Below are 21,751 nucleotides of genomic sequence, written 5' to 3'. Positions count from 1 at the left end.
GAGGTGGATTCTTCTTATTCATGATGAAAGACATCATACCTTCAAATCTATGATTGAAGTACCTACATACATTGACTGGATCCAAAGAGCACAGTTCTCCGGGTGTCTTGAATTCGATGTTTTCTACGTTAGCATTTGCCTCTCGTAGAAATTCAAGTAAGTCTTCCCAGCCATACTCAGCACAGCTCAAAGTGAGGAACCATGTGGGAGTTCCTAAGTTCCTCAGCATACATTTTAAATCACCATGACGACGGTACCAGTACTCATTAGTACCACGCTGACACGCCATGAGATTAATCAGGTGAGAATCCAAAATGCTGTCTTGGACATTGACTTTATCCATAAAGTCACTTGCCGAGATGTTTTGCATGTGTATACCACTTTTCAAGATGTGGTTCACTGCATATGACAGTCCAGACAGATCGCTTTCAAACAGGAGATGAAACAAATAAGGAATGCATTGTCGAAACCTAGGATCTCCTGCATACAATCGCAAAGTCCGGTATTCAGAAGCAGGAATTTGATGAGGTCGCTCATCATATCTTCCTCCCTGACCTGTTGGAAAAAGCTGTGGGAAACACCGAGCTTCCAAACTTTCCTCCCAAACACTAATGGGACTCCCTTTCGCTTGTTTCATTTGAAACAACTCAATAGCATTCCCCATGACTTCCTTGGAATGCAAAGGATGAACACTATAATGTTCATATATTTCTTCACTAGTACAGGGTTCTACTTTCTCAATTTGACCAGCACACAAATCGCTATCCTCTTCCTCACTTACTTCCTCTTCTGCAACATATACATTTTTATAGTATTTATTATATTTTTTCAAATACAATGTTGCCCTTTTGACTTTCCTAACATCTACTAAATCTTGCCATATTTTCTTATTCTTTGTCGGAACCCCATTAACTAAGATAACCAGAGGTTCCTCTTCCACTTTTTCTACTCCAATTGTGTTAATGTTTTTCTTCAAATCTAGAGGCAAATAAACAACTCTTCCCTTTAATCCTCTCTGTAAATCTGATGGAGGCAATTTCCCTGTCTTTGGCTCCATTCTTACAATAGCCTGAAAGGGATGGATACTTTGAATCAAAATAGATTCATAAGTATTTAAATCCTTCAATTCAGAAGGAATTTCAACCAATTCCAGATTATTATGAACTGCTCTAGCAGGCATCTGGTTTTGATTTAATTTGTTACAACAATAAGTACACACACGTTGATCCAATCCCAAATCAAAACAATTTTCTACCATCAAGTATGTTGTAAAATCCTTCCATTCACTATTATTTTCCCTTTCACTTTTTCCATATAAATCCACTAACTTAGTCTGATTCTTATAATAAGTGCGTCGACAACACACACAAGTGAAATTTGGCCTCTCACTTGATTTCACCTCAAACGTCGCAATTTCCCTCTGGAAATTATCTGTACTGGAAACCTGTACACTATCTTCCACATTACTCTCTTCTTCTTGGTCAATTTCAACATTCTCCTCTTTACTTCCAAAGTAACAAAACTCAATTTCTTCACATATATTTTTCACATCTATTTCAGAACCATGCAAAAGAGCAGCGCATAATTGTTTTAGCATAATTGCTGGACTCTTAGCATAATACAACATTCTAACTAATTTCCTCACTTTATTATGATGCACTGCTAGCATCCTGAAATGATGAAAAACACTCTGGCATACTCTCCTGGAAAGACAAGCCAGTGAATGACCATGCAAACCTATCACGTCTCTCACTCTGCAAGGATCTAATTCTTGCAACAACTTCATTTTCTGCTTCAAACTTTTCTTACTAAATGACCGTATAAAATCACAAAGCAAATTGATGGAATCCTGTCGTACACTGCAAATACTACTACACTTCCAGGTGTACACAGGACCCTTAGGACGTCTCCCTAAAACCTCATTACCTAACACCTCTTCTATCTCTGTTCTCACAAGTTTTTCTTTTTCAACTGGACAACCATCTTTCACTTCATAAGCTCGACCACTGGTGTCAACTGCATGCACCAAATCATTATCCTGGAAATAACTCTCCTCATTAAAAAATGCCTCAGAGCTTGAACTATGCATCCATTCTCCAGAAAAAACTTCACAAAAATTACTACGATTAACTATTCTCTTCCATCTACTATTTCTTTTGAAATCATAAATTACCTTGTTTAGCTTCCTAATTCTATTGATTGTCAAAATAAATAACTTACGTTTAAATTCAAATGCCTGATCAATAACTTTCTCAACTATTTTTTTTCTCTTATAAAAAACCACTTTCTGCTGACCTTTCTTAATATTTTTTAACAAATTCCCAATTATCCTGTTGCGGAACATTCGTTTACGAATATCCCTAAACTGTTGTTTCCTTCTACTTTCATGCATAGAGTTATCTCTTACTCTAGCAGTAACATTTCTCATTGGCCTTTCCTTACCATTTGAATTCGGTCTCCTTTTCTGGAGTGAAACATTTTCTGTAGTAATATTTTTTTTAGTACACATATTTCTTATGACTGTTTTTCGACTCTTACCCGGTGCTTTCTTGGTGACTTGACAAATCTTTTTGTTAGAGGACTGCTGCAATATTCCATGCTCCTGCTGTCTTTGACGTTTTCCAGCCTTTCTTACTCTTTCTTTGCTAGGCATCCTAAAATCTTGAAATAATGTGCAGTTGAATCTGTGGTAAAATATAATAAAAAATGTTATTAACCACTATTACCCAACAGTAAATTAATAACAGTCATCAAAAACTTAACACACTACTTAAGTATATAATATACTGAAGCCTATCTCCAATTTTTCACTGAACAGGACTCATCTCTTCTTAACCTTGGATAAACCTCACCTACTCTGTGTCCCCTGCACATAATTAAATGTAAAGGGACAGATTTATATTAACTAGCACATCCCCAGGGATGCACCAGTTAACGTGCACCGCTGCTCTGCCACCCACGGTGTGCCGCATTTACAATCAGATAGGACAAAGCTACATCAAAACCCTGCGCCTGCTTGAAGCAGGCATAGATCTTGACGCAGGTAGGCTGAAAGCTAAAGCAACAACTAAGTGTCGTGTGCAGAAGTTACAAAAAAGGAAAAATGGCGTTTAAACCAGTAATGAGACCATGCTAACGTAATACAGAGTAAAAATATCCAGGATCTACATCAGTTTGGGGTTCACGAACCTGGCAGGTACAAGGCACTGAGGCTTTCCACCGTGCATGTCTCATCCCAAAACATATGTTGTTTGTGAATGAAACAATTTCCCAGACCAAATGCTTTGGATTGGCTACTTCTAAAAAATTAAACACCCCTACTATCCCGGAGTTAGAGGAATACGATGGTTGGAGTAATTTTACTCGTTGTCTATTAAAGATTTACAGGCCCTACTCCGTAATTCTTCCTTTAACATTTCCAGTATAAATCCAAAAGGTTGACTGCTTTGGCAACGTGCCTTATCCACGGTTTAATAACGCTGCCTTTTGCTTTATATAAGTTTTCAAATTGTATGAAATATATACCAATAGGTCGTTATTAACCTTTAGGTAGTGGTTTTCTTCATCAAGTCTGGTCGCTTCCATACACATACAGATTTTCAAAGATGATCAAGAACTTTATCTGAATGGAGAGGAATGCACTGAGACGCCAGATCATTCACTAATGTGTAGGCACAGACAGTTACACGGTTCATGCAACAAACACCGACCAAATATGGCTTGCGTGTTGCAAGGCACGCCAGTTCCTGCTATCATCCCCACGTTCAAGTTCTTGGAAAATGGTAGTTATTTGATGCTCAATAATGAAGATTGTTCTGGGTTAATTAAAAGTATTCATTTTATCGTAACAGTAAATGAACGGGTTATTTGCTGCAGAAATGTTCTATTTCCTCCCACACATGAACATAGGGAGTTTTCAATCTGGCCACAAATACCAACCTTGGGAGCACATTTCAACAGCATGGCAAGAATAAGAGCTCTTTTGTCTCAGAGAGAGGTGGCCTTGAGTTCGGCCCGTGAAACTTTCGTGCTTCACATAGCGAACACCCGTACAGAGGTGCAGACCCTTTTAAATACAGATTCGACTTTGCATTTCAGCAAGATTACCCATTCATTTCCATGCAGCAGGAGGCCCATAGGAATGAAGGTGCAATTTGCGATTAGCAATTACCTCATCGCAAATTACGAATTTTTCCGACGGTGCAGGGGTATCTCAAGAACACCCTGCTGCACCCCTGAAAAAAAAATTTGGGGTCATATGGCGCACATAAATTTTGAAAACATTCCTTTACCTCAAAAACGATTTTCAACTCATAATTTGAAAACACTGCACATGGGGAAATGACTTAAAATGTCCTTAAGACACATAAAAGCATTTTTTGATTGCCTTTGCAGCATGTTTCAGTCACCTTTAACATGCCTATGTAACGGAAACATTCAAAATCTAAATTTGCCATGCACAGGTGGGAGCATATTTACAAGCAATTTGCTCCACAGACAAACTTCTTACATTGAAATGGGAAAGACTCTCAATTACCTTATAAAGAAGCAGACACCATTATGTCCTTCTCATCAATATTAAAACCATTGCTTTTTCTCAAAAACGATTTACAAGTCATAATTTGAAAACACTCCACAGCTCCTATGCACATAAAAGCCCTGTCAGTACTAATACTTCACATTTTCTCCAATTACAATTTCTCAAACAAACAAAATCTATTTGTGAAACACTTGAGACAAAGCAACATTTGAAAAACACAACTTTCTTCATAATTTTCTCCTTAAAGCACACTATTTTCTATCTAAATTAAAGAAATTTTTTCTCACCTTAGCAAGTACTTTGAGTTTCAAAACAGTCTCAGAAACACACCAATTTGTCTTCAGCAGAGCAAAAGGTATGCACTCCAGAGTCTGCAGCTATCAAAAGCACAGAAATGCTGTAATTCCTCACACAGATCTCTCATGTCACCCAATCAAAACTCTTCCCTCACTTTTTTTCAAAGCAAAACCCTTCCCCCCTCTGCCCCCTCTCTGCTTTTTCTGCATAGCAACCACCTCTTGCAAGACCTCTCACACAACAATGTTGCAATTGAACTCTGAACTCTCAGTGCACCTGCATATCCAAAGCATTCTTTCATTTAATGATTTTTTCTTCGCCACTCAAAATACATCTTTCAACGAACTCATCCATGCACACTAACTTTCTGTTTTCAGCAATCAAAATCCACCAATCACTCTTACTGCTTCATTAACACAGAAACTCCTCAGTTTTTTTCATTTTACACTCTCATTTTTTCAACTGCCATTTCATTGCCACACTTCATCTGACTGCAGGAGAACCTTCTCTCGCCATGTTTTCTGTCTGGATTGTTGGACATAGCTACATCTATTGGGCTCAAAGGTACGCTGAAAACAGGAATTTACCTAACCTCAATTTACAAGATGTGGAAATTAAGTGGTTTGGCCACAGAGGATTAAAATGTCACCAATTGATACCATTGGTGAAAACCTTTATGCATTTGCCAAAACCTGACCTGTTAATTGTGCACTGTGGAGGTAATGATTTGGGCACTTTGACTGGGGTAGGTCTGGAAATGCTTTTAAAGGACACCTTTGAGCAATTGATGGCACTTTTTCCTCAGACTGCCTTGGTATATTCAAATATATGCCAAAGACAGAAATGGAGGTGGTCGAACCAATTTTGTCCACAAATTGAGAAATCGAGGAAGCATGTAAACAAATCTGTTTCAGCTTACATGAGAGACCATGGAATGGGCTCCCTGTACAACAATAACTTGCGTTACTACATGCAAGATATCTACAGAGGAGATGGAGTTCACTTCTCAGATGAGGGCAACAGAGTTTTCACTCTGAATTTAAGAATGTGCATTGGTACCTACTTATAAGTACCTAAATGTACCATAAACCCAAAAGCTCTTCTCAGAGCTACCCTACATCTGATCACTCACAATTATTATTGTACTCTAACTTTTTTCACTAATTTTCAAGAAAGTACGCTCCCCAGAACGCTTCCCGGTTCGCGAACCGAGCGCACTCCACGCAAAAAAACTAAAAAAACGGTATATATTTTTTTGCCCTGCGAGAACCTTTCAAAGCCTCCACATCAAACCTAGGGGGTCAGGGACGATCTACTATGCCCCCTTATGGTCATTTGCCCCTTCGCTTTGGCCTCCTCTTGTCTCTCGATCCTACCGAGAGACAAGATGGCGGCCGCTACGGACTGTTTGGAATGTTTACAGACGCCGAAAAACCAATCAGCTTCGCAAACCTCCGTAACGCGAAAAGTACGCGAAGCGGAGCGCTGTTACAGATATATATCTTTTTTTGAACGTTAATTTCTCAAAATCCACTGGAGCACATATATTGAGACCTAGCAAAGGCACATCGGGCTACCAGTCCCTACAATTTTGCCAAGTTTCGTGCAAATCCATTCAGCCGTTCGATTATTATTATTATTTTTTTTTTTTGCCCCGCGGGGCCCTTTTAAAACCTCCACATCAAACCTAGGGGGTCAGCGAGGATCTACTATTCCCCCTTATGGTCATTTGCCCCTTCGCTTTCGCCTCCTCTTGTCTCTCGATCCTACCGAGAGACAAGATGGCGGCCGCTACGGACTGTTTGGAATGTTGACAGACGCCGGAGAACCAATCAGCTTCGCTTCACAAAGCTCCGTTGCGCGAAAAGTCCGCGAACCAGACCGCTGCCTGGTCCGCGCTTACAGATATATATCTTTTTTTAAACGTTAATTTCTCAAAATCCACTGGAGCACATATATTGAGACCTACAAAAGGCACATCGGGCTACCAGTCCCTACAATTTTGCCAAGTTTCGTGCAAATCCATTCAGCCGTTCGGGCTAAAAGTGAGGCCAACCGCCCTATGGAAATTAACATGGGAAAAACGCGTTTTGGGACCCCCCTTTTTTCTCGGCCCCCCCTTGACGAACCCCCCCCAAATTTTCAAAGGCTGCTCAGAAACAAAATGTGCCATTTTCCTGAAAATTTCAGCCAATTCCGTCCACAAACGCCAAAGTTATTAGACATAGAATTTTCAAAAAACCCATAGAGAAAAAATCCTAACTATATATACCTACTGGCGACCGCCAGTAGGTAATATACACATACATATAAATAAATGCATATGCATATATATGCATATATATATATGTGTATATGTGTGCGTGAAGAGAGAGGTGTAGAGGTGTAGAGGTAGAGAGGTAGAGGTAGAGAGGTAGAGACTAGTAGAGAGAGAAGTAGAGAGAGGTAGAGAGTGAGTAATAGAGTAGAGAGTGAGTAGTAGAGAGTAGTAGAGAGCAGTAGAGAGAGTAGCAGAGAGTGAGTAGTAGAGTGAATAGTAGAGTGAGTAGTAGAGAGTAGTAGAGAGTGAGTAGTAGAGAGTGAGTGGTAGAGAGTAGTAGAGAGTAAGTAGTAGAGTGAGTAGTAGAGAGCAGCAGAGAGTGAGTAGTAGAGAGTAGTGAAGAGTGAGTAGTAGAGAGTAGTAGAGAGTGAGTAGTAGAAAGTAGTAGAGAGTGAGAGAATAGTAGAGAGTAGTAGAGAGTGAGTAATGTAATGTAATGTATGTATACTTGTAAAGCGCACTGTTACCTCGTTACGTGGCGTCCTGGCGCTGTATACCGCTGGGGAACCCGTCCTGGCTTTCCCTGTGAGAGGGCACCCCAAGGTGAAGCCAGGCATCCCCGGCGTTGCTGGGGCCGTTGTGGAGATTAAGCAAGCTATTGCTCAGAGTTGCAGAGTGGAACCCATGGTTAGCGTAGGCACCTAAGCGAGAATTATCGGGTCCGCAGACATTGACCCAAGACCCTGCCGCGTCGGGAATTGAACCCTGGTCCCGGGCCGACCTCTGCTTCAGGGTCTGCCGCTTCTAACCAGTGAGCCGCACTTCTCCACGTAGTAGTAGAGTGAGTAGTAGAGAGTAGTAGAGAGAGAGTAGTAGAGAGTGAGTAGTAGAGATTAGTAGAGTGAGTAGTAGAGAGTAGTAGAGAGAGAGTAGTAGAGAGTGAGTAGTAGAGTAGTAGAGAGTGGGAAGTAGAGAGTGAGTAGTAGAGAGTAGTAGAGAGTGAGTAGTAAAGAGCGAGTAGTAGAGAGAGAGTAGTAGAGTGAGTAGTAGAGAGTAGAGAGTAGTAGAGAGTGAGTAGTAGAGAGTAGTAGATAGTGAGTAGTAGGGAGTGAGTAGTAGAGAGAGAGTAGTAGAGAGTAGTGGAGTAGTAGAGAATGAGTAGTAGAGAGTGAGTATTAGAGAGTAGTGGAGTAGTAGAGAGTAAGTAGTAGAGAATAGTGGAGAATATTCCAAAGTTTGGCACAGCACCACTTGCACAATAAGTCCAATCAAATCATATCACTTAGAGTCCTTATTGAAGCGCTGAATCTTGGTGTATATTCAAATGATTTTATTTTCCTTAAGTTTATGTACCACATCCAGCCGACACGTTTCGTTCTGTACAACAGAACTTCTTCAGGGTGTTCTTATTTCCTTCAAGCTATGTCGGTATCCTGTTGTCATATAACTAGATATTTCTTCCAAATGTTAGACGAGACGTAAGTACATTCTTAGTCAAAGTGACTAGGTATCAATTTTACCCACACAATTTGGGCAGACTTGAGTAATTTATAGCATCCTCAAAGTCAGTCTTTCAAAACTTCCAAAGAATAGGACATGATAATCCAAATCCAAATGTTTCTCAAGAAAAGTAATTTTCAATCGTTCGGCATATCGGCGTTTGGGCAGATATGACCCAGGCACCCCCAGTATGCAAGGGGAATTAGTCCCCCCTCTACAAACGCGCCAGTGGCCTGCGTTCCAGAGAGGTGTAAAAAGGGTCATAGCTTCATTACACCTCTGTGCAATGCAGACCCCTGGCGCATACTGGAGGCTCCTAGTAGGATAGTTGGCCCCCAGGTACCCCCAGTATGCAAGGGGAATTAGTTCCCCCTCTGCAAACGAGGCAGGGGGCTGCGTTGCAGAGAGGTGTAACAAGGGGCATAGCCTCATTACATCTCTGCAATGCAGCCCCCTGGCGCATACTGGAGGTTCCAGGTGGGCTAGTTGGCCCCCAGGGGCCCCCAGTATGCAAGGGGAATTAGTTCCCCCTCTTCAAACATGCACGGAGGCTGCATTGCAGAGAGGTGTAAAAAGGGGCCTGGCTTCATTACACCTCTCTGCAATGCAGTCCCCTGGCGCATACTAAAGATTCCTGGTGGGCTTTCAGGTCTTATATAGTTAGGAATTAGCATTAAAAAAAACTTTGAAATTCACTGAAAAAAACATAGGTTTCAGGCCTTATATAGTTAGGAATTAGCATTTAAAAAACCTTGCAAATTCACAGAAAAAACCATAGGTTTCAGGCCTTATATAGTTAGGAATTAGCATTTAAAAACCTTTAAAATTCACTCAAAAAACTAGATGTACTGTGTAATACATAGTAAAACAGTGTAAAAGATATAACAACGTGTAAGAGAGAAAATGTAAAAAATATAAGGCTGTGAAACAAAGAAAGAGAGAAGAAGAATACTAAAGCAGAGGCACATGAAGAATGTGAGTGTCTGTAAAGAGTAAAAGGAAAGAGAAAAAATGATGTACAAATAAAAGGTAATAACGGAACCAGATTTAAATAACACTGGTAAGGGAGAGAGAGAAAAAAGTGGTGTGCATAAATAAAGAGGGATGAAATAAGATGAATAACATCGAATAAAGTTAAAACATGTCGATTGACAGAGAAAAAAACTAAAAGAAGAAGTAACAGAAAGGGAATAATTGAAGCAGCAAAGAAATGTAAATAACATAATGTGCTTGAACTTCAGGGAGAAAGCATAATGAACAAGTAGTGAAAGAGTGAAGAGACAGAGACAATTACAGTAAGATAGACGGACTGAGTGAACGGGAATGAAGAACTGTGAGAACAGAGGTACTGAGAAAAGGAGTGGAAGGAGTGCAGTAAGTAAATCACCCACACAACACAACAGCTACCCTACCTCAAAGCACTCTAAAATATTATTTTACTGTTTCTCTTTGTTTTCCCCTTGTTACGCTCCCCGGTGCGCTACCCATAGTAAAAGTAAAGAGGGGTGATAGAGGGAGAAATATTGAATTAGGATAACACACGGTGAGTGACATAGAGAGTGGACATAGAGAGTAAAGGAAACAGTACCTGAATGGGCTTGAGTACAACAGCAAAAAAAGATAAGTAATGCAGTGTGTGTGACTTACAGGGAGTTAGTGGGTGTAGGTCAAAGTGTGGGTGTGTAAGGTGTGTCTGTGGATGTGGTTGTGTGGAGTGTTTTGGTGTGGGTAGAGATGAGGGTGTGTGAAATATGTGTGAGAAGTGTATGAGTGTGGGGTGTATATGTGTTCAATGTATGTGTGTGTATGGAATGTGTGTGTGTTTTTGAGGAGTGTGTGTGGGAGGTTTTTTTTGTGTGTATGGTGTGTAGGTGTGGTGTGTGTGTGGGGTGTATGTTACAGGTGTGTGTATGTGTTGGGAGGGGGATGAGGTATATATGTAGGAGTAAGGTAAATAATTAAGAAAAAGAGAATGAGTAAATAAGCACAGGAAGGGAACAGAGGGTAAGTGAAGTAAAGAATAGGGATCAAAAGAAGTTGAATATGAGAGGGTAAATAATGAAAGGGGAGTAAACATGGAGAATAAAAATAAGTGAGAGAAGCAGAGTAAAAACACAGGAGTGAGGTAGATTGAGAAAATGTTAGTGACCTTAAAGCAAAGGGTGATAACAAACTACATTTTTTTAGTCATACTTACCATATAATAAATGTAACTATATTTTTTTTACTACAGTTGGTATCTGTGAAAGAGAGAAAAAAAATATAAGTTATAATTAGTAAAATATGTATTTTAAATTAAAATATACAAATGAAGAGCTAAAAACATCATAACACTCTATTTAGAAATACAGTGATAGTGAAGAACACAGAAAGGGAAATAAACTAAGGTAGAAGGACAAAAAAAAGGGAAAAAAAATAGAAGGAGAGCAAATTACAATGAGTAAGGCATATAGATTCACTAAGAAAAAGAGAGAGAAGTACAGAGAAATGAACTGAACGTAAGAAAGATACTAAAACAATGTGAGTTAGCAAAACTAAATCAGGAAACACAAGTAAGTAAAAAGATAATGACTGAGACTGAAAACAGTCTAATTAATGATGCATTGAGAAGAATGAGGAATAGAAGCTAACTGAGAGTAAGTGAAGAACAGTCATAGAGTGAAAGGATGAAGGGAGACAGAATAATATACAACAATTGAAGGAAATGGACTAAGGAAGTTATAAGGTAGACACACTAAGAGAAAAACAGAGTGAGGTGGAGTACAATGAGTGAGAAAAGAAAAAAAGTAAGTGAGCAAAAAAAAGGAAAGAGAGGAGAACACGACTAAAACAGTGCTACTGAGAAAAAATAATTTGGTGATGAAAGTAAAGAGAAGGACAATGAAAAAAAGGAAATGATGGATAGTAACGGAACCAGAGTAAAAGAAATGGGATGAAGAACGACAAGAGAGGAGCAGTGAAGTTGTTGTAAAAGAAGTGATAGAAGGTAGATAAACACAAGTGAAAATAACACAAGTAGAGTGAGGCACTGAGTACAGAGAAGTAGTGAACGAAAAATAGAGAGAAGAGGTCAAAAGTAAGAAGCAAACAAAGATAAGCGAGGGAGAGTGGATGTCAGAGAATGGGAATACAATTTAATTTACACAATCCAAACTATAGAATAATTTCTACAACATGTTACATAGTTTATTTTTGCTGTTCTCAGAATATATTGATTTTCACTTAAAGCAGTGAGTTCAAATTACTCATCATATGACAGCGGGAAAAAAAAACACAATCTAAAAGATTGTGTTTTAAAAAAACCCTTACATACTGACAAATGACAAATGTACGCTAATCTTTGATTGACTTACTTTTCCTTGAGGCCAAATAGTATATCATGGAGGTCCTTTTCTCGTTACATAGTATTTTGCTGTTCACTTAGAAATCCATTTCATCGACTTTCTACAAGAAAAGCTCCAAGAACATCTGAAATATTTTCAAATTTTTAATATACTCCTTTTTTTCAGTCATGACTCTTTACTCATTCTTGCACCTTTCCATTTGGCCAAATAGTGTCAGATGTATGTGTATATATGAGTACTCCTCCCGTCTTCATAGGCCAATTACCTTTACCTAAATTTTGGCTGTAAAAACACTAGGTAAGAATTTATAAAGCCAAAAGGCAAACGTTGTTTGAAAGTCAAATTATTGTCGTTAGATTGGGTCCAACCTTTAGAAGTTTTTAAATAGCATGTGTAATGCCCTGATGTTGTAGAAGGACCGTCATGAAAAATAATAGCTACAGTTGCAAAGGTTCTTCCTGATATCGATAACTGAGAAGCCACGAAATTTTTAATAGAAGTTGTCAATTTAGTTCCATCAGGTCTACATCGTTGGAACATTAAAATAACATAGTGACCATAATTTTGTAGAAATAATGTGGACAGCATTGCAGACTTACATTGGGTACACACCATATTGTGATCCGTTGCTTTAACTAGATTATTGAAAGACACTGATTTGCAGTCTGGTAAAGTTAAATATATAAATCTTTCAGAGTCTATTCTAGTAGTACTCGATGAAGCACAGTTATCACAGTCATGTTGCCATTGATAAGAAAGGCCAAATATATTTTTTATATCTACTCCTTCATCTTGTAATACATCAAACATATACATTAAAAATTCCTGACAATCCTGCTAAATATTGTGTGAAAATTGATTTTGACCTGAACATATATCTAGAAGATTTCTAATTTCTGAAACACTTTCTATTTTAGCTCTATCACTACTACATTTCTCTAACACAGAATTCAATAAACAGCACAATGTTTGTTCCCGATGTTCAACAATCTGTCTTTGTAAATTTTGAAGAAAAAAAACAACATTAACTACTACATTAGCATAGCAGTTGACACCAGAACTGTTTTCAAACTGAAATCCAACAACTTCTTCAACAGAATTCTTTGTGTTTCTCTTTACAATTACACTTTTATCTACTTTATGCCTTTTTGCTGATACCTCACTGCAATTACTCTCATTTCTTCTTTTTCGGCCTACAACACGTTTTTCAATCAGAGGATATTAAGGCAAAGGTGGAGCATACTCTCTTCTTAACCTATTGTATTCTTTTACACAATCTAAATCTGCACAAATCTTTGTTTCATCACACTCAATCAAGTACAGTCCTGCTAAAGTTCTGACTCGTGATAATGCCACATATGCCATACCCTCTTTAAACACAGAACTTCCAATGTTCACCAAAGCGCTATCTACACTTAAACCTTGAGACTTATGAATTGTCACCGCATATGCCAAACAAATAGGAAACTGTTTTCGGCGAACATATAAGTCTTTCACGAGAAAAAATCTAGCTGAACAAAGACAAATTTGTTCTATTTCATCAATGTCATCAAATTTAATTTTTAAAATTTCAATTCCATCTCTATTTTTGTAATTCAGAAAACCAACAACATAACCCATTGCTCCATTTACTAGACCTCTTTCAACATTTAAATTCCTTCTTAAAATGACACGACAATTCAAACACACATTCAGAGTCTTTTCAAAACCAGCAGTTTTAATATAGTCTTCTCTAATGAATCCAATTTTGATTTCAAATTTTCAGACAAAATAATTGTTGCTCCCATATGCTCTATTTTATCAATAGCTTCCAGTTTCACTATCTCTTCATTTTCTAACTGTAACATTTTGTTGTTGAAAATGGAACATTCTTTCAGAGTTGGCAACAAACATATGCCAGATTTCTTCTCATTAATTTTCTTAAATATGTTCTCTGGAAGAATGTTTTCATTTGGGTACAAATTTGAAAATAATCGTGCATGTAAAGCTTCTTTCCCTTGCTGACTTACTTTTCCGATCCTTACATCTTGTAGAATATTTTTATAATCTTCATCATTTGCCTGCCGCATATTTTGAAGCAGTTCTGCATATTTAAAGTTTAACCATATATTAACGTTTCCGATGCTCCCTAAGCACTTCCTGGTATCTTCATGTGTGAGCATTTTGAACACAGGTTGTCCTTTCACTGGAGTCAACTGCAGAAGATCTCCAAAAACAAGAATATATTTTCCACCAAATAAGACATCATAGTCTGTTCTAAGAATTTCTTGCATTCTCAAATGCACAAAAGCAAGCATGATATTTGACACCATGCTTACTTCATCAATGATAAGAAGTTTCATTTTCTTCAGGACTCTTGAAACTTCGGAACACGCATCTCCTGATAGCTTGTGATACTCCAATTTGTTATCATGCTCCACTGGCAGCATCAGTAAACGATGTAATGTAATCCCTTTAATGTTATGTGCTGACAGCCCAGTTGGAGCAGTAACAACACAAGACAGCGGTGATTCAGTCCTTTTCTGCAGATAAGTTGCAATGGCTTTAATCAGAAAACTTTTTCCAGTTCCCGCTTCTCCACTCACGTACAGTTGGACAGGCTTAAATGATGTACATGAGCACTCTTTTTTCTCATGACTGAATCCATGTTTAATCTGTTCTGTGACTTCGTCATATATCTGTTTCTGCTCAAGGTGTAGTTGTTTCACCAAATCTTCTAAGTTAACTTCATCATCTTGACCTTGTTCCATAGCTCTTTCCACCTCATCCATAGCAGTAGCAGCTTCATTTTGGATACTTGGTCCTCCTAGTGGATCCTGACTCAATGAAGCAGAACTCTGACTGCCTTGAGAACTGTCTCTCGCAATCTCTGCAGCAATTGTGGCTTCTTGCTCTATTTCTTCATTCAACATTTGCAGATAATTTGGAAAAACAGGACATTCTATGGTATCCTTCGTTGCATTAAAGGAGTCTTCATAACAGAGAAAATCTCCAAGAAGTTCCTCTTCTTCACGCCATGGTTTAAACAGTTGCAAAAGAGCCAAATAATACAATTCTTTTTTATCTGGATTATCACAACTCAATTTGCGATGATTAATCAAATGACCTTTTTCTGTTTCACTAGACATCCTTCACATCCAATGACTCCATATATTCCATTATTGATATCTTCTCTGATGTTCCTCTTATAAATATATCTCTGCAGAACTTCATAGAGACAAGCGTTCTCAAGGTGATGACTTCTATTTGGATAGTATGTATCCAACATGTTTGTCTTCAACATATCTGTACTTTCTGGTTCTTTCTCCGCCAAATACTCTATCTCTAGAATTGCTAGACCTCTGAGGCGGAAGCCGGAGGTGTTATTACGCTCGTTTTTTTAACAAAAATTGAAATTGTGATTATTGTATTTTAAAACTTGTGCACCTACCCCCAGTCATTGCAATCACTTTCCCGCCAAGCAGACACCCAGAACCAGCGGAACATAGCGCTGTTGGGAAAGGCAATTGGCACACGGACGCCATCGCGGGGAAACGCGAGGCCACGCCCACAGGATAGGCCACGCCCACCTCCCACCCTATGTAAGCGCTGATTGAGAGCGCCGCGCACTAGAATTGCTAGACCTCTGAGGCGGAAGCCGGAGGTGTTACTACGCCCTTTTTTAACAAAAATTGAAATTGTGATTATTGTATTTTAAAACTTGTGCACCTACCCCAGTCATTGCAATCACTTTCCCGCCAAGCAGACACCCAGAACCAGCGGAACATAGCGCTGTTGGGAAAGGCAATTGGCACACGGACGCCATCGCGGGGAAACGCGAGGCCACGCCCACACGATAGGCCACGCCCACCTCCCACCCTATGTAAGCGCTGATTGAGAGCGCCGCGCACTAGAATTGCTAGACCTCTGAGGCGGAAGCCGGAGGTGTTACTACGCTCGTTTTTTTAACAAAAATTGAAATTGTGATTATTGTATTTTAAAACTTGTGCACCTACCCCCAGTCATTGCAATCACTTTCCCGCCAAGCAGACACCCAGAACCAGCGGAACATAGCGCTGTTGGGAAAGGCAATTGGCACACGGACGCCATCGCGGGGAAACGCGAGGCCACGCCCACACGATAGGCCACGCCTACTCTCCTTCCCCATAAATGTGTGTCCCATGCAAGCGCAGCGGACGAGCGCAGCGGGAGCGCCGTTTGCGCGCAGGGGCCACCCCCCCTGCCCCTCCCGTTTCGCCGATCAGGACTTACAGCCCCGCGGCCCTACGCTCCATAGGAAGCAGAGCTACTGCCTCATGTACCCGTACTTTTGCAGCCACATCCCTTCCTCTCTGTTGCTCCGAATGCAAACATTCCTTCCGAAACACCCTGGCTGGCCCCCCGGCACAGAAATATTGCATGCTGGCATTAAACTGTCGATCATTGCCAAAGCATGGCACTCAATTGTCCATGCTGCTCGAGGAGCGCAAGCCAGATGTTATCTTTTTAACAGAGACTTGGCTCTCCATTCAATAAGACCCAGACATAGTCGCAGCTCTACCCAGTGGATATCACATTGTCAGATTGGATAGACCAATGGGAAGAGGCGGCGGTCTGGCTGTCATTTTTAAAGACCAGTACCGCTGTCGTACCACAGAGGAGAGTATTCCCGAGTGCGAAAGCATGGAATTCTGCATTGAGTTCAACGCCAACACCTCCTTCTCGGGTACGTTGATTTACCGCCCCCCTGATCCATCAAAACTGTTCCATAGGTCGCTCCCGGAGATAATAGCGAAAAGAACTTTATCTGCGGCTAATTACACAGTCCTAGGAGACCTGAATCTTCATTTTAACTCCCCCGCAGACAATATCGCTAAGGAGCTAATAGACGACCTTGGAGCTCTTCAGCTATCCCAGCTGGTTACAGCTCCTACCCACGAGAAGGGCAATTTGCTCGATCCAATCTTTACCAGCTGTAGTGATCTGACTGTTGACCATCCCATCCCCCTCCCATGGTCAGACCATTTTTTGATTCCGTTTTCTTGGGCCATTCACAAGGTCCCCCAGCTACCCCCCCGGACAACAATCAGGAGGAACTGGTCAAGACTCCAGCTGGAACCCTGGATGTACAGCCTGGATTCCACCCGCCCGCTTCCCTGCTCAAACCCCAGTGTAGCAAATGGAAACTTTGTCAGCTGGATTACTAACTCACTGGATACGATCCTTCCCCTCCGGAGATCCTCATCCAAGAGATTGCATAAATCTGCACCCTGGTTCTCCGACTCCTTAAGAGAGCTAAAACGCTGCTGCAGGCAACGAGAGAGGGCCTGGCGTTTAGACTTTCTCCCGGAAAAGAAGGTAGCCTACAAAGAGGCTATAAAGGCTTATAGAGATGGGATTAGGACGGCGAAAGCGACCTTCTACTCTGATAAAATCCTAGAGGATAAATCCAAGCCCAGGGAAATTTTTCAGATAATAAAACATTGCTCAAGTGTCAATACCGCCCCCCCTCCGAGCAAAACCCAAGACCAATGCAACGAGCTTGCGGACTTTTTTCACAACAAAGTCCTGAAAATATATTCCACCTTTCAAATGGGAGCCACAGCCCCGGAGATAGCCGACTCACCCTCCTTCAGAATCCTCCATCCCTCAGAACAGTCAATCCTCGAGCACTTCCCTCCCCTGGACCTCGACACCCTAGGCAAAATGGCATGCCAAGTTAAATCGGGCTCCCCGTGTGACCCAGCCCCACCAGAAGTCATGATACAAGCACATGCATCCACCATGCCTGTTATCTTGGAACTCCTAAATACATCTATAGCCTCCTGTACGGTTCCTATAGCATGGAAACAAGCCATGGTACGGGCGCTGCTAAAAAAACCTAACCTGGACCCCGATGACTACTCCAACTACCGCCCTATTTCACTCCTCCCTTGGGTTGGCAAGGTGTTGGAAAAATACATAAATGCCCAGTTGGTCCAGTTCATCGAAAACCACTGCCTACTGGATGTATCCCAGACAGGTTTCAGGCCGAAACATGGCACCGAAACGGCCTTATTAGCGGTAGCCGAGGAATCCCGAAGGGTCCTGGATCAGGGAGGATCAGTGGCAGTGATCCTCCTTGATCTAAGCGCCGCCTTCGATACGGTCAGCTATGCCACCCTGCTGAACCGTCTCCGGGACATCGGAGTCTCAGGCGATGCTCTAAGGTGGCTCGACTCCTTCCTGTCTGATAGATCTTTTCAGATCTTTGATGGCGACGTAATATCAACCAGCAGGCCTCTCAGCTGTGGAGTAGCACAGGGCTCTTCTTTGAGCCCTGTGCTATTTAATGTCTACATGAGACCGCTGGCTGGGATCGTCGAACCGTACGGCATCAAAATTGTGTCGTACGCCGACGATACCCAGCTAGTGGTATCACTGGCCCAAGAGAACATCAGTCAACTCCATGGAGGCCTGCGGAGCTGCCTAGAAGCTGTTAAGGAGTGGATGACCAGCTCCTCCCTTAAACTGAACGGGGACAAAACGGAGCTCCTGCAGCTGGGCCCAGTCTCGCCGATACCTTTCATGTCCCTATGGCCCCAAGCCCTGGGCACTCCCCCTACCCCCAAGGAAAGCGTCAAGAGCCTAGGAGTGTGGCTGGACAGGAAGCTTTCTTTTTCTACCCAGGCTACTAAGCTGTCCGCCACCTGCTTTGGCATCCTTAAAACTCTAAGGAAAGTTCTTCCACTTCTTCCTCTAGAAGCCAAGAAAGTGGCAGTACAAGGCCTCATCCAGTCCCGCCTGGACTCAAACAATGCCCTATATGTAGGGGCCCCCGAGATGACTCTCCGGAAACTCCAGGTGGTGCAGAACTGCGCAGCACGCACCCTGCTATTGATTCCACGAGCCCAGTCAGCCAGACCTGCATTAAAAAGCCTTCACTGGCTACCAATTAAGCACAGGGTGATATTCAAGGCGCTGTGCATTGCGCACCGGGCCTTCTGGAAAACAGGACCCGCAATTAACGGCAACCTTGTCATCCCCTATCACCCAAATAGGAACCTCCGCTCCACTGAGGCTTTCCTGGCAGTGGTTCCTAGAGTGAAGAGAGCTAGATCCGGGGGCAGGCTGTTCTCACTGAATACAGCTAAACTTTGGAACGCCCTCCCCCTTTCACTCCGTTCCAACCCGGACCTGCCCTCTTTTCGCAAAAAGCTGAAGACTTTACTATTCGCCAAAGCCACCGAGCTCTAATCTGTCACTCAGCATGTCTATCCAATTCTTATCTCAGCGCTTGGACGCCCTTGGGCAGCAACCGCGCTCAATAAATCTATTTCTATTTCTATTCTATTCTATTCTTGTACAGATTTCAAAACTCGATTTCGTGTTGCAGCAAGACCTAGACTCACCCAAATGATGGTTCTAGATTTGGCATAGAGACTTGCTGACGACAATCGATCAGAACATTCATACGCTCCAATTTCTCGATGCGACAACATCTTCAGACTGTAACTGTATTGTGATGTAAGATGTCACATATCGAGCCACAGCAATAGAGTTGTCAGCAACGAATTGAATATCCATGTTAGCATTCCACATGGACAAAATCACTGGGTTGTAGTCGTTGATGTGCTTAGACTCTTCGTCTCTTTTTAAATTGTATGTATTTTTTGGTGATTTCCTCGTCACAGTATGTCGCAGAGAAGACATCAAATTATTTACTCTTCCTTTAGAAATCACTGGTCGTGGAAAGCTGAAACGACATTTTGTGTAGAACTTGTCCTTGTTTCTGAATTTTCGACGACAGTACTTTCCACAACGATGGGATTGAAAGCGTAAAACTTGTTGCCTTAAACTGTTTTCTTCTGTAGTTTTCGGAACAGCACATGTTGAATACTCTTCAATGAAACTCATCACAGTCTCATCCGAATCTGTTCCAAATTTGGGTGCATCTTTAATCCACAACAACATATGTATGTGAGGAGCACCTCTCTCTTGATACTCCTTTCTCCAAAATAAATCCAAAACCTCTCCAAGGGGAGGATTTTTTTTGTTGGTAATAAAAGACATCATAGCTTCAAATCTATGATTAAAATATCTGCATACATTCACTGGATCCAAAGAGCACAGTTCTCCAGATGTTTTGAATTCTATATTTTGTATATTAGCATTGGCCTCTCATAGAAATTGAAGTAAGTCCTCCCATGCATACTCGGCACAGCTAAGAGTGAGGAACCATGTAGGAGTTGCTAAGTTTCTTAGCATACATTTCAATTCCCCATGGAATGTAAAAACCATTTATTTTCCCCAAAATCGTTTTTGACATTACATTTAGGAAACACAGCACAGATCCTATTTACCATCATCTGCCTCACAGCAGGGATAAGACTGAGGCAAAATCTTGCACCTGCCTCACAACAGGAATAAGAGTGAGGCAAACAATTTCTCATGGAGCTTCACAATTTTACAAAATACAATTCCTCTATGCAAACAAACTCAATAAGCTTCCTACACTGTTTTAAAACACAGCTAACATCATTGTAAAGAGTCAAATTGACACCTGTCTCTAAGAATGCAGACAGGGATATGCTTTATGAAGCCTAGTCCACTGCACACTTAGATACAATCCTCACCACCTAGGCTCCCCAGGAAAGCCCAAACATGTACCTTTTTTCCCCATATTTAAAAAGTGACGCATGTATGCGTCATTTTTTAAACCTTTGCGCCACATTATACTCAAAAATGTAAAATCCATTTATTTTCCCCAAAATCGTTTTTGACATCACATTTAGGAAACACAGCACAGATCATATTTACAGCCATCTGCCTCACAGCAGGGATAAGACTGAGGCAAAATCTTGCACATGAAGCTTCACAATTTTACAAAATACAATTCCTCTATGCAAACAAACTCAATATGCTTCCTACACTGAGTTAACACAGCTAACATCATTCTAAAGAGTCAAATCTATTTCTATTAAACATGCACACTTTCTTTATTCCTTTTAAAAAATGTAAAAACTATTTTTGAGCTTCATGAAGCCTAGTCCACTGCACTTTTAGACACAAGCCTCACTACCTACGCTCCCCAGGAAAGCCCAAACATGTACCTTTTTGCACCATATTTAAAAAGTGAGACATGTAATTAGATGCGTCACGTCTTAAACCTGTTCGCCACAATATACTCAAATATGTAAACAAAATTCATTTCCCCAAAATCGTTTTTGACATCACATTTAGGAAACACAGCACAGATCCTATGTACAACCATCTGCCTCACAGCAGGGATAAGACTAAGGCAAAATCTTTCACATGAAGCTTCATAATTTTACAAATTACAATTCCTCTATGCAAACAAACTCAATATGCTTCCTACACTGAGTTAACACACGTAACATCATTGTAAAGAGTCAAATTCACACCTGTGTCTAATAGTGCAGTCAGGGATAGGCTTCATGAAGCCTAGTTCACTGCACTCTTAGACACAAGCCTCACCACCTACGCTCCCCAAGAAAGCCCAAACATGTACCTTTTTGCACCATATTTAAAAAGAGACACATGTAATTAGATGCGTCACTTTTTAAACCTCTGTGCCACAATATACTCAAATATGTAAAAAACATTCATTTCCCCAAAATCGTTTTTAACATCACATTTAGGAAACACAGCACAGATCCTGTGTACAACCATCTGCCTCACAGCAATGATAAGACTAAAGCAAAAGCTTTCACATGAACCTTCACAATTTTACAAATTACAATTCCTCTATGCAAACAAACTCAATATGTTTCCTACACTGAGTTAACACAGGTAACATCATTGTAAAGAGTCAAATGTATTTCTATTAAA

This window comes from Lissotriton helveticus, chromosome 6, assembly GCF_964261635.1.
Source record: "Lissotriton helveticus chromosome 6, aLisHel1.1, whole genome shotgun sequence".
In the NCBI taxonomy this organism is placed as follows: Eukaryota; Metazoa; Chordata; class Amphibia; order Caudata; family Salamandridae; genus Lissotriton; species Lissotriton helveticus.
Note: the sequence above shows the minus strand (reverse complement) of the source record.